Here is a 27,039-nt window from a genome sequence, read left to right on the forward strand (position 1 = left end):
TCCTCTGGCAGGAGGAATCGAAAAGCACCCCATCTTTCTAATGTCATGTACTGAAAAGACTGAGTGACGTTTCCTTCCTTCCCAACAAGTTCCACTGGCTAGTAGAAGAGAGGATAGTTACCTGGCAAATATCCAAGCAGAACACGAGTTCAACTACCTTGATGCACACACTCAAGTTAGAAACTCGGAGTTATAACCTGAAACTCAAATTACTGGAGAAGATCTTCAGATACCCCAGAGAAAATCATTATAAAAAAGATACTAAAGTACTTCTCAAAAGAAAGCACAAGAATCACTCTAATGTTCATCTGGAAGAAGGACAGCCCAGGACAGCAAAGAGAATCTTGGAAAAAAGCAGAGTAAATAGAGGGGAATCAGGCCTTCTGGATAGGAACACATATTACAATGGAGTTATAATGGAATCATATTAGTAGGATATAATAGACAGCTTAAAAATATATCTTATAAAATATAAATATAAAAAATATAAAATTAAAAAAATATATATCATATCTTATAATGTGCTGTAAGAGCTATTCTCAGAGATGTTTTATGGCCCTTATTGATTACTTACTAACAGACAAATATTGTCTAAATGATTTATATACAGTCACTCATTTAACCATCACAACAATCATATGCAGTAGGTACTATTTTATCATCCCCATTTATAGACGGGGAAACTGAGGTCAAGAGAAGTTAAGCAACTTGCTCAAGGTCATACAGTCATAGAGTTAATAAGTCAAATCCAGATAGTCTAAAACGAGAGTCAGTGTTTGCATCCATTATACTCAGGGGCTTCTTTAGCAAAAGCAACTGAAATGTTCTTTGTAGGATACATTTAAAATAGGTTATTGTCAATTAACTCAAAATAGTATTGTGTGGGCCTAAAATGATGGTTATTAAATAAAGAAGGAGTCCGGAAAACTGCTTGTGATGTAATATGAAACTTTTTAAAATGCAGAATAAAAGATGTACAGATGCTCTGAGTGAAATAAATATATATATGGGACAAACTGGAAGGAAATATATAACTATGGAAGCAAGCTTGATGATTGATCTAGGCTAGGGCAGTGGTCCCACCCCATCCCAACTAAATATATGTCTGGAATTGGGAACCAGGCTCCAACAGTTTTTAAAGATGCCCAGGAAATTGATTCCAGTGTTCCATCATGTTTAGGAACCTCTGGTCTAGAGTTCAGAGCCAGGTAAAAGAGTCCAAGGAGAACCAGGCTTTTCTTTTATCCCCTATAAATGAGGGCAAATAAAAGTTTTCTAGAAATCTAAAGAGAAGTTGTCATTAGCAAAAAACATCAAGAAACAATTCATAAAAGTAGAAATATAAATGGCCAGAAGACCTGGAAAAGTACTCAGAAAGAATTTAAGAGATACCATTTTTTTTTAGAACAGCAAAGATGGAAAAGAATGATTATCCCCAATACACAAAGGTATGTGTTCAAAGATGTTTACTAAAGCATTGTTTCAAATAGTAGTATCCTACAAACAACTTAGATAGCAATCAATAGGTGGTTAATAAAATATATTATGATCCATCCATTACATAGGATACTTGAAGCCACTAAAAATCACGATCTAAGCCTCTCCTTGTTGGCCTAAAAAGCTGTTTACAATACATTTTTAAGTGCAGAAAGACAGGCTAAGCAATATTATGTACAGTATGATCTCAGTTTTTGTTAAAAAGCTAAATAACATATAGAACAAATTAATAGTTATTTCTGAGTGATGGAATCAGAGCTGATTTTTTTCTCTTTTGCCTTCGGTCCTTATTTCTGTTTAAGAATGTACAAACAAAAACAACAAAAACTCCCAACCTTTAATGAAGCAAGTTTTAGGTAATTAGAGGAAAATGCCCTTCGGGTAGAGAAGTTTCCCTTTTCTTGCAGGAAAGGCACAGATTATTTTAAATAAAACAAGCACTGTCCAGATTTTATCTTCTCCTTTAGCAAATTCTTATGTCCTAAAAGGGTTTTTTCCAATTAAACAGATATTGTTTTGGACAATGGTAAAATCTCAGAGCAAAAGAGTCCTCTGGCTGTGGTTTCAGAAGCTGGGAGTTGGTTCTTTGGGAAGAAGATGTTTATCAAGGCACTTTGATGCTCCCTTAGAACTTGCCAACACAATCTGTTTATTTTATTATGTAGCTTGTAATTTCTTAATTTGAAACTTAAGTTCTCATATACTGTTCTACTGCCAGACATTACATGAAGAGTTTAAAGCAGACAAAGCAATCAAAAAGAACACATTATACTCTCTAGATATTTACTGGTACTTTTAAACTCTTAGATTAGTATCTTCATGGATAATTTTGGCAAATTGATAAGTGTTTGGGGTTTAAAAAGTCGAACTCTGCCTAGGATAGGACTGAGCGATTTAGTAGGAAAAGTGATAAGAAACTTCTATGAATACAGCACCTGGTCCAGAAATAACAACTAAACCAATCCCTAATAATCAGCATTAATCAAACCATCCCAAGTTTCCAGCCATCCCTGTGCAGCTCTGAAAGCCTCTTCTAGACAAAGGTCCTTATCTTGGAGAGATGCTCCTCTGATTCCCAGTTAAAGGTACTGTTTATGACCTTCTGTTAACTCAGGTAGTTTTTGAAAAAAACACAAAAAAACAAAAAAACATGCAGGAGCAGTGAATCCTTGAGGACAGTGTAAAAAATAATATTTGAGAAAAAGTTGTTTTTAGGTATTTGGAGGGAACACATCTGTAGATAGAAAACTGTTCTTTATATGAAAGCTCGGCCCTCATGTTACAATAGGGATGCTAATTTAGGAGGATGTTCCAGACGGAGGCAGTGTAAGAATATATTCCACACAGGTTTTTAAATAACCTTCAAAAGTCACATTTATGAAAATTCCATTCCTTATCCCTAGTAGTATGAGAGTTGACCATTAGTTTAGGGCTTTCTGGGTCTAGAGAGCATGTACGCTCAGCAATTTTCTCTTACTATACAATTCCCCCACCCCTACCCAGGGTCCTCAGCTACAGTGTTTTTCAGAACTTGCTTTCTAAGAGGTCAGGGTCTCTTCCAGTTCCAGATTAAGGGGCAGGCCAGCAGGGAAACTGCCAAGATGCCAAAATACAAGGAAAACCTAACTAGAGAAAGAAAATAGGATTTGCCAGAACTCCTTTCAAAGAGGGCTCTGTAAATGGTTGAAAGTCCTCTGATGAAGGGGCCTGTGGTAGTCATGACAACCGTAAGGGGTATGTATGCTTGAGTGACAGTAGGCGGTCACCAAAATGCTTTCTCAGGTAGGTGATTCCTGTTAAGCACATTGTTTTTATTTTGCTCAGTGATGCATGCAAGTTTGGGGCCAGAGGTGAAATGCCCAGGACAACAAAGGAGCTGCTGCCCCAGTGGTCCTCCTTCTCCCCATCACCCTGCACAGCTTCTCTAAATAGTGGACCAAATATTTGAAGAATATCAAAGCACCCACAATGCTTAGCTTGCCCCTATCAAGAAACCAAGCATTTGAAAACAAAAACTACAAGATGACCTAAGTTTTAAAAACCTCAAAATATGGTAAAACATTTCAAACAGTTCCATAAAAGTCACCCAACTCTAGCTCTCCTCTTTTTAATTACCGTTCTGCTCTGTGTTTCTCAATTGCGCTGTCCAGCTCAGCAGGATGAAGTACAACTCAGACCAGAGACTCACAAAAGCCAGGGCAGAATCTGAGAGCACCAGGCTGGTGCAGAAGGAAGGGACAATGGAGATGTCTGGCACCAGACCGGGTGGTCCCCAAGTTGAAAGCCATCTGAGAAGGAATGCAATAATCTGTGGGAATCTGGAAACTGCACACAATGGGAAGCATCATTGTAAAGGACACTGGAGGCTTCGAAAGATATCCAGCACCTGTGTCAGGTACTGTGCTAGGTGGTTTTCATTCCTTATTTCATTTGATCTGAGTACTAATTCTGTAAAGTCAGAACTGCTATCCCCACTTCACAGATGAATAATTTGAGGCTCAAAGGGTTTAAGAAGTGTGCCCAACTTCACATCATTATAGCAAGGGCCTGAGCTAGAATCAAATCTACATTTGTCTGAATTCAATATCCGTGCTCTTCTCAAGAGACAGACAGAAAACACAGCCACCTAGGAAGAAGGCAGTGTCACTGGACTTGACCTCAAGAGACAAGTGTTCTATCCTGGGTTTTAACTCTTCCCAATTGGGACAAGACACCTAATCTCTTTGGGAGAGACGATATGCATGCTGATGAAATGGGAGGGTGCAAGAGCGATGACAGTAAAAACGACAATCCCTATTATAATAAAACCCAAGAGGCTCATTGAGATCTGATGCAGAGGTGCCCACTCTGGGCAAAGAGCACCTAGATCAGGGCAGGTGAGGAAGGTAGAAGCTGCCAAGCTGGGTCTCAGACACACCAAGAGGGCTCCTGAGCTGAGCTGGATGGTCACAAGAGGAGAGCTGAGGCCTGAAGGGCATCCTGGGGACCCAACAACAAAAATTCTGCTTCTCCAATCATGGAGGGGATTAAAATAAAAGGTCAGCATTGGACCAGGGGCTTAAAGAGAAATTAGCCATAAAACTCCAGATTGAAGATAGAGAGAGTGCTAGCCACGCTGAAGGAGGGAATATCTAGGTAAGCCTAGAAGAGAAGAAATGAAGCCTCATCAAGTGAAAAAAAAAACAGTGAGGCCAGACATGTATAGGTGATTTTACAGTATACTTATACTTAGCTGATACCCTGGTCCAGTAGCAAAATAATGAATGTGTTTTAAGTGGGTACTGCAGAACAGTAGGAAGGCCAGTTAATAACGGAAGAGGGTCTTGAAAAAGAACAAAATTGGAGCACTCAAACTTCCCTATTTTATTTTATTTTATTTATTTATTTATTTTTTGCGGTACATGGGCCTCTCACTGTGGTGGCCTCTCCCGTTGCAGAGCACAGGCTCCGGACGCGCAGGCTCAGCGGCCATGGCTCACAGGCACAGCCGCTCCGCAGCTTGTGGGATCTTCCCAGACCGGGGCACGAACCCGTGTCCCCTGCATCGGCAGGTGAACTCTCAACCACTGTGCCACCAGGAAAGCCCAAACTTCCCAATTTTAAAACTTACTACAAAGCTACGATAACAAAGACAGTGTGGTATTATTGACATATAGATCAATGGACTAAAATTGAGAGTCCAAAAATAAACCTTTATGAATCTACTGTCAATTGATTTTTGGACAAGAGTACCAAGATCATTCAAAGAGGAAAGAATAGACTGACTGAACAAATGATGCTTGGACAACTGAATAGCCATACACAAGAGAATGAAGTTTGACCTCTACCTCACACTATATATAAAAATTAATTCAAAATGGATCAAAGACCTGAAATTTAAGAGCAAAACTATAAAACGCTTAAAAGAAAACATAGGGGTAAATCTTTATGTGCCTGGATTTGGCAATGGATTCCTAGATATGACACCAAAATCATAAATCAAGATTGAGTCATGAGGAAATAGAAAGTCCTAGTAGACCTATAACTAGCAAGGAGATTGAATCAGAATCAAAAACCTTCCAACAAAGAAAAGCCCAGGACCAGATGGCTTCACTGGTGAATTCTACCAAACATTTAAGGAAGAATTAACACTAATCCTTCTCAAACTCTTCCAACAACCTGAAGAGAAAAGAACATGTCCAAATATTTTATGAGGCCAACATTACCCTGAAATCTGGAAAAAGATACTATAAGAATAGAAAATTACAGGCCAACAACTCTGATGAATATAGATGCAAAAATCCTCACCAAATAGTAGCAGCATTAAAAGGATCATACACCATGACCAAGTGAGATTTATCCTTGGGATGCAAGGATGGTTCAATATATGATAATCAAATAATGTGATATACCACATTAACAAAATGAAGGATAAAAATCACACGTCCATCTCAATAGATGCAGAAAAAACATTTGACAAAATTCAACATCCTTTCATGATAAAAACTCTTAACAAACTAGTAATAGAAGGAACTCACCTCAACATAATAAAGGCCATGTTTGGAAAGTGCACAGCCAATACCATACTCAATGGTAAAAAAAACTGAAAGCTTTTCCTCTAAGATCAGGAACAAGGTAAGGATGCTCACTCTCACCACTTCTATTCAACATAGTGCTAGAAGTCCTAGCCAGAGCAAATAGACAAGAAAAAGAAATAAAAAAGCATCCTAGCTGGAAAGGAAGAAGTAAAATTGTCTCTGTTAGCAAATGACATGATCTTACATATGGAAAACCCTAAAGATCCCACAAAATACTGTTAGAACTAATAAATAAATTTTATAAAATTTCAAGATACAAAATCAATATACAAAAATCAGCTGTATTTCCGTACACTAACAATGAACTACCTGAAAAGGAAATTGGAAAACAATCTCATTTACAAGCACACAGTAAATAAAGAAATTAATAAAATACTTAGGAATAAACTTAACTAAGGAAGTGAAAGACTTATACACTGAAAACTATAAAACATTCATGAAATAAATTAAAGAAAACAGATGGAGAGAAATTCTGTGTTCGTGGGTTAGAACACTTAATATCGTTAAAATGTCCACACTACCCTAAGAAATCTACAGATTCAATGCAATCCCTATGAAAATCCCAATGGCGTTTTTTACAGGAATTTTTTTAAAGTACTAAAATTCATATGAAACCACAAAAGACCTCAATAGCCAAAATGGTTTTGAGAAAGAACAAACTGGAGGCATCACACTCCTGATTTCAAAATATATTACAAAGCTACTGTAATCAAAATAGTAGGATACAGGCTTAAAAATAGACATATAGACTAAAGGAACAAAATAGAGAACCTGGAAATCAAACCACACATATATAGTCAACTTATCTTCAACAAGGGTGCCAAAAATACATAGTAGGGAAAAGATAGTCTCTTCAACAGTATTGGGAAAACTGAATACCCACGTTCAAAAAAATGAAATTGGACCCTAATCTTACACCATACACAAAAATCAACTCAAAGTGAATTAAAAAGTTAAATGGAAGAACTGAAACTATAAAACTCCTAGAAGAAAACAGGAGGAAAGCTTCATGACATTGGTCCTGGCAATGACTTCATGGATATGATATCAAAAGCATAGACAATGAAAGCAAAAATAGAGTGGGACTACATCAAATGAAAAAGCTTATGTACAGCAATGGAAACAAAAGAGTGAAAAGGCAACCTACAGAATGGGAGAAACATATTCACTAATCTTGTATCACATAACAGACCGCTTTCCAAAATATATAAGAAATTCTTACAACTCAATAGCAAAAAACCCAATAACCCAATTTAAAAATGGGCTAAAGACATGAATTGACACTTCTACAAAGACAATACAGATAGCCAACAGGTACATGAAAATATTCTCAACACCACTAATCATCAGGGAAATGCAATCAAAACCACAATGAGATATCACTTCACAGCTGTTAGAATAGTCATTTTCTTTTCTTTTTTTTTTTTAAATTTTATTGAAGTATTTGGACTTCCCTGGTGGTGCAGTGGTTAAGAATCCACCTGCCAATGCAGGAGACATGGATTCGAGACCTGATCCAAGAAGATCCCACATGCTGCAGAGCAACTAAGCCCATGCACCACAACTACTGAGCCTGCACTCTAGAGCCCATGAGCCACAACTACTGAGCACGTGTGCCACAACTACTGAAGCCCATGTGCCTAGAGCCCATGCTCCACAACAAGAGAAGCCACTGCAATGAGAAGCCCATGCACCGCAATGAAGAGTAGCCCCTGCTCACCACAACTAGAGAAAGCCCAGACGCAGCAACGAAGACCCAACACAGCCAAAAATAAATAAATAAATAAAATTTATTGAAGTAGAATTGATTTACAATGTTGTGTTAGTTTCAGGTGTACAGCAAAGTGATTCAGTTAGACATACATGTATATCTATTTTTTTCCAGATTATTTTCCCTTACAGGTTATTACAAAATTAGAATAGGTATTTTCAAAAAAACCCAAAAGACAACAAATGTTGGCAAGAATGTGAAGAAACTGGAACCCTTGCATGCTGTTGGAGTGAATGCAAAATAGTGTAGCCGCTATGGAAAACAATATGGAGATTCTACAAAAATTAAAATAGAACTACCATATGATCCAGCAATCTTACTTCTAGGAATGTATTCAAAAGAACTGAAATCAGGATCTTGAAAAGATATTAGCAATCCCATGTTCTTGGAGCACCAGTCACAATAGCCAAAATGTAGAAACAACCTAAATGTCCATTGATGGACGAACGGACAAAGAAAATGTGGTAAATCATGGAATTGTACTCAGTCTTTTAAAAAAAAGAAGGAAATTCTGCAATATGTGGTAACATGGATGAACGTTGAGGACATTATGCTAAGTGAGATAAGCCAGTCATAAAAGGACAAATACTGAGTGTTTGTGCTTATATGAGGTACCTAAACTGGTCAAACTCATAGAATCAGAGAGTAGAATGGTGGTTTCCAGGGGCTGGGGGAGTGGAAATGGGGAGTTACTAATCAATGGGCATAAAGTCTCAATTATGCAAGATGAATAAGTCCTAGAGATCTGCTGTACAACACTGTCTCTGTAATTAACAATAGTATATTGTATACTTAAAGTTTTGTTAAGAGGGTAGATCTCATGTTGTGTTTTGACTACAGTAAAATAAAATTTTAAAGAAATAATGGGAGATATACAAGTGGCCAACAAGCACATGAAAATATGTATAATAATGAAACAGGGCAAGAAAGAGGACGAAGGCCCATCCTAGTTACATTTCATATTATCTCACTTAATCCTCACAAGAGACTCCATGATGTTAATATTATTAGTCCCATTCTGCAGACAAGGAAACAGAGGCTCAGAGCCATTAAGAAACCAGTCACAGTTAATAAATGGCAAGGTTGGGATGAAGCTTCTCAATAAGTTACTAAAACGGCAGCAACCAAGATTATAACTTAAAGAAAGAGGATGCTTTCAGAGGCACTGAACACTGGACCTTTGATTTTATGGTACTTTTACAGTGTGATAACATATAAAAAGCTGTGATGAAATTTTATGTCTATGAAGCCAGGGACACAAAGCCTTGGCCCGTGTTGAGGATAATGAAGGACAGGTGCTGCACAGATTTATGAATACGACTTGGCCAACTCCCTTAACCCCGCCCTGCATAACTGCTTCTCTGATCCAAAGACAAACACCAAGAAATAGTTGGCAGGAATACGCATCTTGCCCTAGAGGCACAAGCTAATAGAAACAACTGGCCTCAGGGAGGCTTTGGAGACCACCTGGTCTTAGTGGGTCCAAACACACAACCACTGAGCAGATGTATCTGGATCACCTGGGAAGCTTGTTAAATGCAAATTCCTGGGCCCCACTCCAGACCCCTGGGGAGTTAGGCCCAGAAATTAGAATTTTTAAAAAAACTCCCCAGGGGAACCCTTATACATTGTTGATGGGAATGTAAAATGGAACAGTCACTTTAGAAAACAATTTGGCAATTTTCTAAAAAGTTAAACACAGAATTACCGTACGACCCAGCAATTCCACTTCTAGGTATGTACCCAAGAAAAATGAAAACGTACATTCCCACAACAACTTCTACATGAATGTTCTTAGCAGCATTATTCACCACCTGCTAAGTCCAACACCTGGACCAAGTGTCCCTAAACTGACGAACAGATAGACTAAATGTGGTATATCTGGACAATGGAATACTATTGAACAACAAAAAGGAACAAACTGTTGATACATAATACATTAATGAACCGCAAAGACATGTTAAGTGAAAGAAGTCAAGTGCAAGAGACCACAAGCTGCATGATTCTATTCATATGAAATGTTCAGAAAAGATAAGTCTGCAGAGATAGAAAGTGCATATATTCTATGTTCTAAGACTGATTTATGGTGATGGTTGCACAATCGGGTAAATTTACTAAAAATCATTGAATTTTTACACTTGAAATAGGTAAATTTTATATTTTATGATACATAAAATATGCCTTAATAGAGCTGTTTCTTAAAAAAACAAAAAAAACAAAAAAACCTCTCTGGATGACTTTGAAGCACCAGCAGGTTTGAGAACCACTGAATTCCAATATATTTATCTTACGATGGAAACTGAAACCCAGAGAGGGAAATGATTCACCCAGTGTCACAAAGTGAATTTATACAGAGTCAGAATGCCTCTGATCTGTGACTACGGAAAAGGAAACAGAGAGCTGGGGATGACCTGGTGAAATGAACCAAAGGGAACATACAACTTTAATGATTCAGTCCCCACTAAACCCTTTTCCCCCTCAAAGAGCAGGAAGCTGGTTTGTTTTGCTTGAATGTACCAGGAAAGGGGCTCAGGAAGCAGCTGGAGGGCATAGACTTGGAGTCAGGAGGCCTGAGTTCAAATCCTGGCCCTGAGAGTTAACGGTGACCCTGGGCAGGTCATCCCACCTCCCTGAGTCTCATCGTGTTCATCCATCTGTAAACGGAGCTGATAACATCAGGCTCCCAGGATCACCGTGACCCCAGTAGGGAAGACACTGAATAATCCAGGCAAGAGATGACTCCAGATGATTTCCTTCCCTGCCTAACTGAAACCACAGATATCCAGCCCAATCTGCTTATCTAAACGCCACAACTAGAGCATCCCTTCCAGCCTATAGGGCACTCACAGGCCCTTTCAAGTTCTCTGATGCAGGCATCACAAACCCACCCCGATCTTGGTCTTATCCTGACTTAATCCAAGTCACCAGGTGTCATAAAACTCTGGAAAGGGGGAAACAGGATTGTATTTCTTTACAGATATGACAGCCCCAGACTGAGAACAGTATATATTTAAAAAATAACAACCTTCCGAGTGGCCACCAATGCATCAATACTGGATTGGGTGTGGTGTTATTACAAGACCAAGAGAATGTAAAACATCCTGTAATATATCTCAGTAGAAAATCTTTGCCAAGGGAAAGAAATCTGTCTTCTATCTAAAAGGAATGTTTAGTAATTGTTTGGGCCTTGGATAAACTCAGGCCATACGTTTTGGGGCCAGCCGTTTACATTATGGATAATCATAGAGCCCTGATGTGAATATAGACATTGCAGACCAAGAATAGTAAGGGACCGAGATGGTCATGGCAGCTTTGACACTTAGGGAGAAACGGGAAGCCTGTGTCAGGATGGGGAACATTTAGGCCAAGATGCTTTCTGAGAAGGAAAAATGTAAACCCTGGTACCTCCTGAACTGAACCCATCTCAGTGGATTCTGAGCTCTCAGCCTATGAGATCAGACAATCAGACAGGAACGTTGATGTGGCGGAGGCGAAGGTGAGAAGGGATCCCTTCAACTCGGCTTGCTTAGGCCACATTTTCTTTGCTTTATTAGCTCTAAGAGGAATCTGACTTCTTGGAGGAAACTGCTTGTGTCACTGACTAGTTGGCTCCTGGTAACTGAACTAGACAGAGATTAACAGGCATTCTTTGTAAAACGTCACTCGGGACAGACAAGAAGACAAAAGAAACGGCGGCTCCCCACTTACCACAGCAGAGCAGGCTCAGGCCGGGAGAAAGAAAGCCTAACCTGAGAGCATTTAGCTCACAGAGGTGTGAAAGGCTTGTTGAAAATGTAAGCAGCAGTAGCAGCAGAACATAAATGCGCACAGGAGAAGCTAGAAGAGGGCAAGGACTAAGGCAGGATAAATAGGAAGAAACGCAAAGGGTAGGAGGACAAACATCTAAAATGGGGATGGCAAACACTCAGCACAGGGGCTGCAAATGCCCCCACCCCAGGATGCATGGTGGCCCCAGAATCCCCCGTGCAGTCCCCAGGCAGCCACTGGGAGGAACTGGGCTCCACGGGCACTTCTCAGGCCTGAAGAGAAAGCCAAGATTTTCACATCCAGTTAAACATGGAGGAGTGACTATCAGCCTTCACTTCCTCTCCCTCCCAAAACCCTACTAAAGTGTCAGTAAAGCAATTAAAAATACTGTAACCCACAAGGATAAAGGCAACAGAAAGAAGACATCAGCGAATCAAAGGTTTCAGCAAAGTTGGTAATAGAGTACACGTTTTAAACTCAGAATCCGCCATGAAGGATCTGCTGAGATCAAAGCCAACCAGCTTGACAACCCCAGCAGCTCAGGCCTTGGAGGCATAAGTTCCATGAAAGACGGGCATCAGGGAAATGAAAAAAACCAGCATTACTGTGACTTTATGAGGCCAGACCACTTTGTATTCTCCATCTCCCGCTCTGAGCAGGCAAGAGGTTTATTCTCGGGAGAAACTGAGGAGGGGCTGCAGACTCAGGAAGCAGACATGGTGGAGAAGAGAAGCGAGGGATGAGGGACTCGCAGAACACCAGTCACACGTCCACCTCCCCGGGCAGGAGATTAAAGAATTCTTCCCTGGAAATATCAGCTTTTCTTGGGCCTCAAGCCTATTGCCTTTCAGACTGGAACTACACCATTGGCTCTTCTGGGTCTCCAGCTTGCCAACTGCAGATCTTGGGACTTGCCAGCTTCCAAAAAGCATGTGAACCAATTCCTTATAACAAATAAATAAGTAAATATATACATATATACACACATACATACATCCTATTGCTTCTGTTTCTCTGGAGAATTCTGACAAATACAGATGTATTGAACTATTTAGAAAGAAATAATGGTAACGTATGAAAGAACTGTAGTGAACAGTATTTCCGTGGTCATAATTATATGAACAATGACCATTTAAAAGTTCAGCTACAACTACACGGGGAAGGCTGGAGGAGGGGGGAGTGGGGGGAGGTGGGGAGAGGGGGCAGTAGTAAGGCTGGGAGTGATTGGTTTAAGAATGCTAAATCCAGTTACCTTACGAGAAGTCAAGAAGGAATATTCAAAATGGATAACTCACATGTCTAGAAAAATGGAGGTAAATGCCAAAAGAAACAGCTCAAGAAGTTGAAGACAGTTGCCTCTGGGGAATGGATAGGATTTGGGGGGAATACTGTTTTTCATTATAAGCCTTTAAGGGCTATCTGATTTTTAAATTATATGCATATGTTCATAAATAAAAGTGAATTTAAAAAAGGAAAAAGAAAGGAAACCAGATTTTCAAGATAGATCAATTAGGGTGTGATTATACATGTTAAAAGTAACTTAATTGGAATTGGCAGTAGAGACAAACCTTCCTGCCACCTGTAACACGTGATGACAAGGCTACTTGTTTGTAATCAACAGCTTTTTATGCAATTAAGTGTTTCATGGCTTATAAACAAGATTCAAAGGTAACTAATTTATATATTATGACCAAAAGAGATATCTATACAATCAAAATATTTTTTAAATTAAGTACTAGTGAATGATGTATCTCTGCTCTTCTTAGTAATCAAAGCCTGAAATAAATCTAATTACCATGCATTCAGCTTCCTGGAAGCAAAGAACTTATCCAAGTGTTGGATGTTATTGTAAACAAGCTCATTTTTAAAAGTAACCTAGTAAGTGGATAGTTGTGGAGGTCCCAAAGAGACACTAATAGGACAAAAGGGAAGAAAATCTAAACGACATACAAATGAAAGCTGGGATTTAGAATAAAATTTCCAATGACAGCACCATTCATGGATTTTAAAAGTGCTCTATTGTGCTATTGCAAACACCAAATCCACCCTAGCTGGATTAAACAGAAAATATATTTAAAGGACATTAGGCAGCTCACAATCTCCATGAGAGCCAGCTTGGAAGCTACTCAGCCAGGAACAGAGGACATGATGAACCAGCACCTGCCCCTAAGGTTACAGACCACATGGTCACCGTCACCGACAGCTTGCACCATCAGTACTACCAAGAGGACGTGGTACAGGGACCGAGGCAGTTTGATCCAGAGCAAAACTTCCAACACCCTCCTCCCTATCCCATCTATTGCGGGAAAGAAAGAACTGGTAAAAATTCTTTGGCGTTTGACGCATATCTGCTTTAGGAAAAGGTGGGTGAGGAGGTGTTCAATATGTGTGGGTGCTCCCCCAATGCTCTGGCACCATCACTTCATTCTGGATTATTCATCAGGGAGGGATCATCCAGCTAGGAAAATAGGAAAGTGAATTCCAGTCATTTCTCCCCTGTCAGGAGGAAGCCAAAGCCATGTCCTGTGATGAACGATGAGCCCCAAACAAGAGCTGAGAAGGGGTCAGGCTAAGGCAATATCAGGCAGTTTAGAACTCTACACTCTATCCATAATAATTAGATTACTGATTGGTCCACTTAATGTCCTCCATACTTACTTAACAGTTGCCTAACTAGCTCCTTTGAAAACTGGACCTTAAGAGGGAACCCACAAAGGCACAGCCTTGGTATCTATCTTAATCTAATAGAAGCAGAGCTACTATTCTATTCAGGAGGAACGGTATGGGGCGTGAGGCAAGGAAGGACCCATCTCCCATTTTCAAAAAGCAGTACTAATAAATAGAAACCTCCACCAGCTGGGGATTTGCCCACCGGAAGTGTTTTCTTTGTTTCTTTATGCAGAAGACCACAGATCCCTGGAAGGTCCTGGTGTAACTGTGAGGGGAGCCTGAAGACAGAAACTGCACCAAGTATTGTCAGCAGATTGTGTAAATGGTAAGTCTCACACATGTGCATAGGCGCCGTTTCAAATGTATGCAGATGCTGTTGTGATGAGTAAGATACTGTGATTTACTGAATGAGCTGAATCAGCATTCATAAGGACGTTCTTCATTATGGATGTGATCAATGTGTCATTCTCTGCCTGCCTTCCTTGACCCATTCTCCACCTTTCTTTGACCTGCTCTGTGTCTCAGGAGGGAGTCCTTGCCCTTTGACTTCCAACTGGACTTGACCAGGAGGAGATGGGATGATGAGAGGAGTCCACGTATTTATTTTGACTCTCCATTCCAACCCTCACCCGCCCTTTGACCCAAGAAGGTCATTAGACACCTCCAGACCTCAGTTTCCCCATCTGTACAATGGGGGAATGACTCTGAGGTGTATTTCAGTGGCTGTCCCATGTTTTTACTTCCTGGAGCCTCAGAAAGAATAGTTATTCACATCGGCCAAATCAAACAGGTATTCATTCCAAGCTGATATTTCCTCGCTGAGGTCAGAATGTCTTCTTTCAAAAAGAGATCAAAACGACAGGATAGGAAAGTTTTTGATTTGTCTTTATCTCTTTTCACATTAAATGTTCACTGAGGACTGATTCTTTATTACCATCTAAACGCAGGCTTGAACTCAGTAAATACCAAGCAAACAGTTATGTGGGACTGTAAGATTCATTTTTTTCTAAACATTTTATATGTCTCATTGGGCATAAACTAGGGCATTTGCTGCAGGAAGTATCACCCAGAATCCTCTGCAGGTAGCCTCTCTGTACTAACAGGGCATGCTGCACATATTGTATAAAATCGCACAAATGTGGAAAGGAGTTGTTTCCTTCCTCAAATTTTCCCCCAAGTATCATAGGAACTGTATTAGCCCTTAGCCATAGAAGTCATTCATTTTTAAATGGAGAAGGGTTAAAAATTCCTTCTTGAACTTGAAGTCTCCTAACACAGTTTATCAACCCAAGAAGAACTGTATCTGACTCCAGCGGCTCAGAATATCAAAAGCAAAATATGAAGCATCTGAAATATGCATCCTCTTGGCATTTGACCCCATGGTGGTCCTTGACTCCTGTGTGGCAGGAGGCTTGTCCTAGTTTCAAAATCGTGCAAGATTATTTTCCACAAAATATGTTTGTGGAACATATTATGTTGCCTCACTCAAAGCTGTTTTTAAAGTCTACATCTATCAGTTTCCCAGGAACATATTCCTATTTCTCTTCACCACGTGAAGTTTGATTGTTTTTTCGGGTAATGTCTGGAACTGCTCTGGATATAAAACATTTAAATTTAAAAATATTCTCATGCATATCAAAGAAGAATGTAAGGACATTAATATTATCCCATAATGCTTATTACAGATAGTGCAATGGGTAAAAATCTAGGTCTGTAGGCTTATATAAAAACACTATGGGATAATAAGCATATTATTTTCAGTTTTTCTTGGATGCTATTACACTTTTCTAAATATTAAATATTAACACAGTATTCTGTAAGATGATGAACTTTCTTCCATTTCCTTCTGTAAATACAAGCATCTGACACTGCTGTATTCAACCACCCAAAAGGCTACTCTTGTACTTTCCCTTTGCTTCCTAAGTATTTCATTTTCTCTGGTATATTTTCCAGGTACACACAATTTTTAGTGTTAATTTATTTGTGACTATGAGTTTAACTCAAGTATGATCCTTCCCAAACGGGAGTCAGCATACTGCTAGGAATGGTAACCATTTGTTAATAAGTGGAAGTTTGAAGTATAAACTTTAAACCATCAAAAATGTGGACAATAATAGGCAAAATTCAAAATAATTTGAAATCAGGCCAAGTTTTGAAATTTCCTCACTATAAAACTGACAACAAGTAATGATAACAATAGCAAAACAACAACAATAATAATAGGATTACCTCAAACCCAACTTAGAGCAAACTGGTCACAATCTGTCTAAAATGCATAGGATGCATTTATATGTAAATGTCAATTTTTAAAAATGCATTCTACATAGAAAGAGTCTACATCAAAGAAAGAGTTTACCATCGTAGATATACAAATGAACCTAAACCTGACTTTTTTTATTATGGTGGGAAAAAAATCTGAGCATTAGCTGCATGAAAAAAGTTTCCTGCAATGATATTTATTAATAAATTATGCAAACTTTTGAAGAAAAACCACTAGGACCTCTTTCAATGTAAGAGAAAAGTTGGGATTTGGAACAATCCACTGGAAAACACAGTTAGTGAAGCCCTAAGTTGCTTGTAGTTTTGTTCAGGGTTAGTTTCAGAAACACCTTAGGAGATAAAGTTCAGTCAAGAGAACATCTGGTGAAGCCCTGATATGTATACATGAATTTTTCTGGTTTGGATCAAAAAGAGATAGGCTAAAAAAATCAATACTACAACCAAATAACACATTTTAAACTACTCAACAGAGACTAGTAAAGGAGCATCTAAGAAACTTTCCAGACAGTTGAGAAGTATTAACTATTAGTCCACTTATGGTCTTTGCTGCTTCTGTTTATAATATCATTGTAAAGGCTTGTTAATGTGCAAAATGTTTAGCTGTGAAATATCTGATGAAGTAATTTTTAGTAAGGTATGATAATTCCATTCCATTCCACTCATAATCATAATGGTGCTCACATCTCTGAAAACGTACGGACAGTGGCTAAAATTGAGAATGACAGCCTGGATGGAGGCTGGTGAGTGCACTCAGAACTGCTGTAGCTTCAACACAGAACACATCTTAAAAGGAAAGAAGGACAGTGTCTGACTACTAAACTTTTTAGACACATTGTAATAAAAAGTGCATCCAAAAGCTTGCTCTATTACCTCGTTGAATACTGGCTGTTTCTGGAGGAAAGACTAGATCTCAGCTAATGTTCTTAAACTGACTATTGAATTGTTGTTTTTCTTAATGGAGGAGCAACTGTTCTCAAAATAAAGGGTAAAGACCTGGATACATTGAATTATTTTGATATTCACAAGTTGACTTCCTTGGGAAAGTTTTTTTTTCATGGCTGAAATCCCTCAACCCACCACTCCAAGGCAGAACTGACTGCTGCAATAAAAAACTTTGACTTATATGAAGAGCACAGACCCCAGGAACTATATGTCTTTGAGACAGTTTATTTATATTAATGGCCAAAACAAAGAACACTAGTTTTTCTCATTACTGAAATCAAAAACGCTTTGGGTCCATCATATTATAGGAGTAACTTGGTCTCTCAGAGGAAGAAATACTTAGGGAAATTTTCAGGAGCCTGAAAATACAGCATGAAACCACTTCTTTGGCAACATTCTGGGTATCTTCCCACATACAATGCCCCAACACTTATTTGTATGAGTTTATGTTTTCAAAATATTATAACATCAGGAAAGAAGGAGAAGCTGTCTGGACCTAGAACATATTATTATGCAGCATTAGTACTCTTTTACCAACCCAATTTTTAAAAATAACCGAACAACAGCATCTCACATTTTCCCTCAGTGGTAAGCAATATAAATTAATTTTTCTACTAAGACAAATATGTATATGTTATAATGTACAATGAAAAACCTCATGCATTTGTAAGAATGTCTAGACATTCCTAGCCTTTCTTTGTGTTACTTGAGGCCACATACCCAGGGTTCTCACTTATCTGCTCTGGGATTAAATGCACTTGAGAGAAAAGGCATCAGAAGCACTGTACCTCTGGTTTAAGTAGAATATTATGATACTGACATAATTCAATCCAACGAAAATGTGAAATTCTGGTAAGAGACCAATGGGCTGCTCTTTTCTAAGATAAAAGATCCAAACAGGACAGAAAGGTCTTTTTCTCCTAAAGTCTCCATTTAGAAGTCTCAATTTAAAAAGAAACAACACTAAAATAGATAACTAATGAGAACCTACTGTACAGCACAGGGAACTCTACTCAATGCTCTGTGGTGACCTAAATGGGAAGGAAATCCAAAAAAGAGGGGATATACGTATATGTATAGCTGATTCACTTTGCTGTACAGCAGAAACTAACACAACATTGTAAAGCAACTATACTCCAAAAAAATTAATAAAAAAGGAAAGAAAGAACACAAAAAATCTCCCATGGTAACAGCAATCTTTGTGATGAGTTAAAGCTATTTACTACTTTTTTTTTTTTTTTTTGGCGGTACGCAGGCCTCTCACTGCTGTGGCCTCTCCCGTTGCAGAGCACAGGCTCCAGACGCACAGGGCCAGCGGCCATGGCTCATGGGCCCAGCTGCTCCGCGGCATGTGGGATCCTCCCGGACCGGGGCACGAACCCGCGTCCCCTGCATCGGCAGGCGGACTCTCAACCACTGCGCCACCAGGGAAGCCCACATTTTCTCATTTTGTAAAATGTATAACAGTTTAGATACTGAATAAAAGTTGAATAAAAAACATTCATTTGGAAATAAAATACTGCTTAGCTTGAGTTAACTGATCTTGTTTTGGGGACTGGAAAAATAGTAATAATAGTGATAACATAATAGCTTACATTTATTGAGCAATTACTAGGCACAAGGTACATGAATTACTTCATTTAATGTTCTTCAAAGACCTTTGAGGGGATACTACTAGTATCCCCATTTGATTGATATAGAATCTGAGGCCTATGGTCAGCAGAGTCAGGTACACATCAGAGTTTTAAAGGCTATTTTATATGGGCGTAAACCAAACGTTATTGGATACGATGATGACTGAGCATAACAAATAAGAACCTTTGTTATGAAGCAGCTTTGAAAATTAGAATCATTCATGATGCAAAATTTTGGGGGGTTAAAAAACAAACTGATAATTACTGAATGAGTACCTTTCATATATGTAAATTAATTTTTCAAGTGGAGAAATGATTATCTTAAAATTTCCTAATGCCATGAAAAGGGGATTCCACTGTTCAGAAACAGTTGTATAGGAGAGACCTTCAAGATGGCAGAGGAGTAAGACGTGGAGATCACCTTCCTCCCCACAAATACATCAGAAATACATCTACATGTGGAACAACTCCTACAGAACACCTACTGAACGCTGGTAGAAGACCTCAGACTTCCCAAAAGGCAAGAAACTCCCCAGGTAGCTGGGTAGGGCAAAAGAAAAAAGAAAAAACAGAAACAAAAGAATAGGGAGGGGACCTGTGCCTCTGGGAGGGAGCTGTGAAGGAGGAAAAGTTTCCACACACTAGGAAGCCCCTTCACTGGCAGAGATGGTGGGTGGTGGTGGGGGGAAGCTTCAGAGCCACAGAGGAGAGCACAGCTACAGGGGTGCAGAGGGCAAAGCAGAGAGATACCCACACAGAGGATCGGTGCCGACCAGCACTCACCAGTCTGAGAGGCTCATCTGCTCACCCACTGGGACAGGTGGGGGCTGGGAGCTGAGGCTAGGGCTTCGGAGGTCAGATCCCAGGGAGAGGACTGGGGTTGGCTGTGTGAACACAGCCTGAAGGGGGCTAGTGCGCCACAGCTAGCTGGGAGGGAGTCCGGGTAAAAGTCTGGACCTGACTAAGAGGCAAGAGACCACTGTTTCAGGATGCGAGGAGAGGGGATTCAGAGCACCGCCTAAAGGAGCTCCAGCGGCTACCAGCACCGACCCCAGAGATGGGCATGAGACGCTAAGGCTGCTGCTGCAGCCACCAAGAAGCCTGTGTGCAAGCACAGGTCACTATCCACACCTCCCCTCCCGGGAGCCTGTGCAGCCCGCCACTGCCAGGGTCGCGTGATCCAGGGACAACTTCCCCGGGAGAACACGTGGTGCACCTCAGGCTGGTGCAACGTCACGCTGGCCTCTGCCGCCGCAGGCTCGCCCTGCATTCCGTTCCCATCCTTCCCCCTGGCCTGAGTGAGCCAGAGCCCCTTAATCAGCTACTCCTTTAACCCCATCCTGTCTGAGCGAAAAACAGACACCCTCAGGCAACCTACATGCAGAGGTGGGGCCAATCCAAAGCTGAACCCCGGGAGTTGTGCGAACAAAGAAGAGAAAGGGAAATGTCTTCCAGCAGCCTCAGGAGCAGCGGATTAAATCTCCACAATCAACTTGATGTACCCTGCATCTGTGGAATACCTGAATAGACAACAAATCATCCTAAAATTCAGGCGGTGGACTTTGGGAGCAACTGTAGACTTGGGGTTTGCTTTCTACATCAAATTTGATCCTGGTTTTATGTTTATCTTAGTTTAGTATTTAGAGATTATTATCATTGGTAGATTTGTATTGTTCTCTCCCTTTTATATATATATATATATTTGTTTGTTTGTTTCCTTTTTCTCTTTCTGTGAGTGTGTATGTGTATACTTCTTTGTGTGATTTTGACTGTAAAGCTTTGCTTTTACCATTTGTCCTAGCGTCCTGTCTGTCCATTTTTTTTTTTTCTTTGTACAGTTTTTAGTGCTTGCTATCATGGGTGGACTTCTTTTTTGGTTTGGTTGCTCTCTTCCTTCTTTCCTTTTTTTCTTTTTTTAAATTACTTTTTAATTTTTAATATTTTTTTATTTTAATAACTTTATATGTTTTTCTTTCTTTCTTTCTTTTTTTCTCCCTTTTCCTCTGAGCCATGTGGCTGACAGGGTCTTGGTGCTCCGGCCAGATGTCAGGCCTGTGCCTCTAAGGTAGGAGAGCCCAATTCAGGACATTGGTCCACCAGAGACCTCCTGGCTCCACGTAATATCAAACAGCAAAAATCACCCAGAGATCTCCATTTCAATGCCAAGACCCAGCTCCACTCAACAACCAGCAAGATACAGTGCTGGACATCCTATGCCAAACAACTAGCAAGACAGGAACACAACCCCACCCATTAGCAGAGAGGCTGCTAAAATCATAATAAGGTCACAGATAGCTCAAAACACACCACCGGACGTGGTCCACCCCACCAGCAAGAGAAGATCCAGCCTCACCCACCAGAACACAAGAACCAGTCCCCTCCACCAGGAAGCCTACACAACCCACTGAACCAATATCAGCCACTGGGGGCAGACACCAAAAACAACAGGAACTATGATCCTGCAGCCTGCGAAAAGGAGACCCCAAACACAGTAAGTTAAGCAAAATGAGAAGACAGAGAACTACGCAGCAGATGAAGGAGCAAGACAAAAACCCACCAGACCAAACAAAAGAAGAGGAAATAGGCAGTCTACCTGAAAAAGAATTCAGAGTAATGATAGTAAAGATGATCCAAAATCGTGGAAACAGAATGGAGAAAGTACAAGAAACGTTTAACAAGGACCTAGAGGAACTAAAGAGCATACAAAAAATGATGAACAACACAATAAATGAAATTAAACATTTGCTAGAAGGAATCAATAGCAGAATAACTGAGGCAGAAGAACGGATAAATTACCTGGAAGATAACATAGTGGAAATAACTACCGCAGAGCAGAATAAAGAAAAAGGAATGAAAAGAATTGAGGACAGTCTCAGAGACCTCTGGGACAACATTAAACATACCAACATTCGAATTATAGGAGTCTCAGAAGAAGAAGAGAAAAAGAAAAGGACTGAGAAAATATTTGAAGAGCTCACAGTTGAAAACTTCCTTAATATGGGAAAGAAAATAGTCAATCAAGTCCAGGAAGCTCAGAGAATCCCATACAGGATAAATCCAAGGAGAAACACACCAAGACACATATTAATCAAACTATGAAAAATTAAATACAAAGAAAAAATATTAAAAGCAGCAAGGGAAAAACAACAAATAACATACAAGGAAATCCCCATAGGGTTAACAGCTGATCTTTCAGCAGAAACTCTGCAAGCCAGAAAGGAGTGGCAGCACATAGTTAAAGTGATGAAAGGGAAAAACCAACAACCAAGATTACTCTACCCAGCAAGGATCTCATTCAGATTTGGCACAGAAATTAAAACCTTTACAGACAAGCAAAAGCCATGAGAATTCAGCACCACGAAACCACCTTTACAACAAATGCTAAAGGAACTTCTCTAGGCAGGAAACACAAGACAAGGAAAAGACCTACAATAACCCAAAACAATTAAGAAAATGGTAACAGGAACATACATATCGATAACTACCGTAAATGTAAATGGATTAAATCCAACAACCAAAAGACACAGACTGGCTGAATGGATACAAACAAGACCCGTATATATGCTGTCAACAAGACACCCACTTCAGACCTAGGGATACATACGGACTGAAAGTGAGGGGATGGAAAAAGATATTCCATGCAAGTGGCAATCAAAACAAAGCTGGAGTAGCAATTCTCATATCAGACAAAATAGACTTTAAAATAAAGACTATTAGAAGAGACAAAGAAGGACACTACATAATGATCAAGGGAGCAATCCAAGAAAAAGATATAAGATGGTAAATATTTATGCACCCAACATAGGAGCACCTCAATACATAAGGCAAATGCTAACAGCCATAAAAGGGGAAATCAACAGTAACACAATCATAGTGGGGGACTTTAACACCCCACTTTCACCAATGAACAGATCATCCAAAGTGAAAATAAATATGGAAACACAAGCTTTAAATGATACATTAAATAAGATGGAATTGATATTTACAGGACATTCCACCCAAAAACAACAGAACACACTTTCTTCTCAAGTGCTCATGGAACATTCTCCATGATAGATCACACCTTGGGTCACAAATCAAGCCTCAATAAATTTAAGAAAATTGAAATCATATCAAGTATCTTTTCTGACCACAACGCTATGAGACTGGATATCAATTACAGGAAAAAATTTGTAAAAAATACAAACACATGGAGGCTAAACAATACACTACTAAATAACCAAGAGATCACTGAAGAAATCAAAGAGGAAATCAAAAAATACCTAGAAACAAATGACAATGAAAACACGACAACCCAAAACCTATGGGATGCAGCAAAAGCAGTTCTAAGAGGGAAGTTTATAGCAATATAATCCTTCCTCAAGAAACAAGAAACATCTCAAATAAATAACCTAACCTTACAACTAAAGCAATTAGAGAAAGAAGAACAAAAAAAACCCAAAGTTAGCAGAAGGAAAGAAATCATAAAGAGCAGATCAGAAATAAATGAAAAAGAAATGAAGGAAACAATAGCAAAGATTAATAAAACTAAAAGCTGGATCTTTGAGACGATAAACAAAATTGATAAACCATTAGCCAGACTCATCAAGAAAACATGGGAGAAGACTCAAATCAACAGAATTAGAAATGAAAAAGGAGAAGTAACAACTGACACTGCAGAAATACAAAGGATCATGAGATCTTACTACAAGCAACTCTATGCCAATAAAATGACAACCTGGAAGAAATGGACACATTCTTAGAAAAGCACAACTTTCTGAAACTGAATCAGGAAGAAACAGAAAATATGAACAGACCAATCACAAGCACTGAAATTGAAACTGTGATTAAAAATCTTCCAACAAACAAAAGCCCAGGACCAGATGGCTTCACAGGCGAATTCTATCAAACATTTAGAGAAGAGCTAACACCTATCTTTCTCAAACTCTTCCAAAATATAGCAGAGGGAGGAACACTCCCAAACTCATTCTACGAGGCCACCATCACCCTGATACCAAAACCAGACAAGGATGTCACAAAGAAAGAAAACTACAGGCCAATATCACTGATGAACATAGATGTAAAAATCCTAAACAAAATACTAGCAAACAGAACCCAACAGCACATTAAAAGGATCATACACCATGATCAAGTGGGGTTTATCCCAGGAATGCAAGGATTCTTCAATATACGCAAATCAATCAATGTGATAAACAGTATTAACAAATTGGAGAAAAACCATATGATCATCTCAATAGATGCAGAGAAAGCTTTTGACAAAATTCAACACCGATTTATGATAAAAACCCTCTAGAAAGTAGGCATAGAGGGAACTTACCTCAACATAATAATGGCCGTATATGACAAACCCACAGCCAACATCATTCTCAGTGGTGAAAAACTGAAACCATTTCCTCTAAGATCAGGAACAAGACAAGGTTGTCCACTCTCACCACTATTATTCAACATAGTTTTGGAAGCCGTAGCCACAGCAATCAGAGAAGAAAAGGGATCCAAATCAGAAAAGAAAAAGTTAAGCTGTCACTGTTTGCAGATGACATGATACTCTACATAGAGAATCCTAAAGATGCTACCAGAAAACTACTAGAGCTAATCAATGAATTTGGTAAAGTAGTAGGATACAAAAGTAATGCACAGAAATCTCTGGCATTCCTATACACTAATTACGAAAAATCTGAAAGAGAAATTAAGGAAACACTCCCATTTACCACTGCAACAAAAAGAATAAAATACCTAGGAATAAACCTACCTAAGGAGACAAAAAACCTGTATGCAGAAAACTGTAAGACACTGATGAAAGAAATTAAAGATGATATAAACAGATGGAGAGATATACCATGTTCTTGGATTGGAAGAATCAACATTGTGTAAATGACTATACTACCCAAAGCAATCTACAGATTCAATGCAATCCCTATCAAACTACCAATGGCATTTTTCAGAGAACTAGAACAAGAAATTGCAAAATTTGTATGGAAACACAAAAGACCCCAAATAGCCAAATCAATCTTGAGAAAGAAAAACAGATCTGGAGGAATCAGGCTCCCTGATTTCAGACTATACTGCAAAGCTACAGTAATCAAGACAGTATGGTACTGGCATAAAAACAGAAATATAGATCAATGGAACAGGATAGAAAGCCCAGAGATAAACCCATGCACATATGGTCACCTTATTTTTGATAAAGGAGGCAAGAAGATACAATGGAGATAAGACAGCCTCTTCAATAAGTGGTGAGGGGAAAACTGGACAGCTACATGTAAAAGAATGAAATTAGAACACTCCCTAACACCATACACAAAAATAAACTCAACATGGATTAAAGACCTAAATGTAAGGCAAGACTCTGTAAAAGTCTCAGAGGAAAACATAGGCAGAACACTCTATGACATAAATCACAGCAAGATCCTTTTTGACCCACCTCCTAGAGCAATGGAAATAAAAGCAAAAATAAACAAATGGGACCTAATGAAACTTAAAAGCTTTTGCACAGTAAAAGAAACCATAAACAAGATGAAAAGACATCCCTCAGAATGGGGGAAAATATTTGCAAATGAAGCAACTGACAAAGGATTAATCTCCAAAATTTACAAGCAGCTCATGCAGCTCAATATCAAAAAACAAACAACCCAATCCAAAAACGGGCAGAAGATCTAAACAGACATTTCTCCCAAGAAGATATACAGATTGCCAACAAACACATGAACAGATGCTCAACATCACGAATCATTAGAGAAATGCAAATCAAAACTACAATGAGGTATCACTTCACACCAGTCAGAATGGCCATCATCAAAAAATCTACAAACAATAAATGCTGGAGAGGGTGTGAAGAAAAGGGAACCCTCTTGCACTCTTGGTGGGAATGTAAATTGATACAGCCACTATGGAGAACAGTATGGAGGTTCCTTAAAAAACTAAAAATGGAACTACCATACAAGCCAGCAATCCCACTACTGGGCATATACCCTGAGAAAACCATAATTCAAAAAGGTCATGTACCACAATGTTCACTGCAGCTCTAGTTACAATAGCCAGGACATGGAATCAACCTAAGTGTCCACTGACAGATGAATGGATAAAGAAGATGTGGCACATATATACAATGGAATATTACTCAGCCATAAAAAGAAATGAAATTGAGTTATTTGTAGTGAGGTGGATGGACCTAGAGTCTGTCATACAGAGTGAAGTAAGTCAGAAAGAGAAAAACAAATACCAAATACCATTGTAACACATATATATGGAATCTAAAAAAAAAAGGTTCTGAAGAACCTAGGGGCAGGACAGGAATAAAGACGCAGACATAGAGAATTGACTGAGGACATAGGGAGGGGGAAGGGTAAGCTGGGACGAAGTGAGAGAGTGGCACGGACTTATATACACTACCAAATGTAAAATAGATAGCTAGTGGGAAGCAGCCACATAGCGCAGGGAGACCAGCTCAGTGCTCTGTGACCACCTAGAGGGGTGGGATAGGGAGGGTGGGAGGGAGACACAAGAGGGAGGAGATATGGGGATAAATGTATATGTATAGCTGATTCACTTTGTTATAAAGCAGAAACTAACACACCATTGTAAAGCAATTATACTCCAATAAAGATGCTAAAAAGAAAACAAAAAAGAAACAGTTGTATATATTGAATGTCTGTAAATCAAATACTAACTATATTTCCTTAAAGAACTTCTCTAGGGTAAATATGAAGAGTAAATATTTAATAAAATGAAAAATTGTTTTGCAATCTGAATAGTCATCCAATAATTTATCTGTCTTGTGAATTTGAATTTACAGCAGACTCTTGACATTCCTGAGGCATATATCTGGAACCTTCTTGAGCTCCCAGATTCACAAACAGAAAAATATTTATAGAGGCTCCCAGCTTTTTCAGGAATCAAATAT

The 27,039-nt window shown here is 39.2% G+C and overlaps 1 protein-coding gene and 1 long non-coding RNA gene across 3 annotated transcripts in view; one reads left to right on the plus strand and one right to left on the minus strand.

Annotated features, from left to right (window-relative positions):
- Positions 1-27,039, minus strand: part of THSD4 (thrombospondin type 1 domain containing 4) — a 628,347-nt gene that overhangs the window by 398,434 nt on the left and 202,874 nt on the right. The window lies entirely within an intron of this gene.
- Positions 13,935-18,871, plus strand: LOC138842594 (uncharacterized). Its single transcript, XR_011377302.1, has 3 exons — positions 13,935-13,976; positions 14,516-14,608; positions 18,761-18,871. It is a non-coding gene; the product is annotated as an uncharacterized lncRNA (long non-coding RNA).

Source organism: Globicephala melas, chromosome 2 (assembly GCF_963455315.2).
Source record: "Globicephala melas chromosome 2, mGloMel1.2, whole genome shotgun sequence".
Taxonomy (NCBI): Eukaryota; Metazoa; Chordata; class Mammalia; order Artiodactyla; family Delphinidae; genus Globicephala; species Globicephala melas.